The sequence below is a fragment of the Chinchilla lanigera genome, unplaced genomic scaffold (assembly GCF_000276665.1).
Source record: "Chinchilla lanigera isolate Chin_1 unplaced genomic scaffold, ChiLan1.0 scaffold00008, whole genome shotgun sequence".
In the NCBI taxonomy this organism is placed as follows: Eukaryota; Metazoa; Chordata; class Mammalia; order Rodentia; family Chinchillidae; genus Chinchilla; species Chinchilla lanigera.
In genome coordinates, this window is record NW_004955409.1 from 37,289,198 (window position 1) to 37,290,435 (window position 1,238).

Here is a 1,238-nt window from a genome sequence, read left to right on the forward strand (position 1 = left end):
ACCGGGAACCGAACTCACGACCTTGCACTTGCCAGGCAGGCGCTTTGCCGCTGAGCTAAACCCCCAGCCCCTGAGACCGTCTTAAATAGACAAAAAAGGGGCTGGCAATTTAGCTCAGCGGCACAGCGTCTGCCTGGCAAGTGCAAGGTCTTGAGTTCGATTCTTGATACCAGAAGAAAAATAAAACAAAAAACCCAGCCTGGGCTATTTGTCTGGTTTTTTTGAGATAGGGCCTCACTACCTAGTTTAGGCTAGCTTTGAACTCACTATGTAGCCCAAACTGGCTTTGAACTTCCAGTGATGCTCCTGCCTTAGCCTCCTGAGTGCTGACATTACAGGTATGTGCCACCATGCCCAGCTGCAATTTATTTATTTAGCAAGACCTGACTCAAAACAAATAACAAAAAAACTCTCTGGGGATGTAGCTTAATGCAAAGGGACTGGATTCAATCATATATATATGTATGCATTATATATGTTATATATATTCATACCCACATGAATATACGTATATTCATGTATATCATACAGATATATATCATACAGATACATATTTCCCCCCTCATTCGGAGTAGAGTGCAGGGCCAGTGGCCCGAGTAAGCGTAAAGTTCACAGTGCCAGGGCGAGAGGAAGCGGTCCGTGTCTCCTGAAAGACTGAGGAATGGCTATACCCTGCGGAGGGAGAGCCGAGGACACGGGCTCACCCAGGCAGACACAGCCCCCGGAGGAAGGGAGTGGCGCGCGCTGAGAGGCGAGCCCGGTGGGAGGAAGGAGGATGAGCCAGGGCGAGACCGGACCCGGGGCGGCTCGAAACACCCAGGCGTCAGCCACTGCGCCGCACGCGGGAAGCGAGGGAGAGCCATGTTAGTCTGAGAGAGTGGTTTCAGCAGGGTCGGGGGAATCCGGGGGCTCAGCCTGTGCAAAAACAGCCCCCGGCGAAAGCACTCGGTGCTTCCCCGGGAACCGCTGTCTGCGCGCCGGTCCGCGGGAAGGCGGGCGCTGGCCAGCGGGCCCCAGGACGACGCCAGGCGCCGGGCCGGGCTCATCCCCGTCGCGGGGCTCCCGTCCACAAGTTACGGAAACCAAGTTTACAAAAGTGTCCGCGCCCTCCCCGGCCGCAGCGCTGCGCGGGGGCCCAGCCTCGGGTCCCTGAGTACAGGGGCGGGAAAGGGAAAGCAGGGTGACAGCGAGCCACCGCAGGTGGGGAAGGCGGCGGGCGCGCGCGCGGAGGGCGGCCG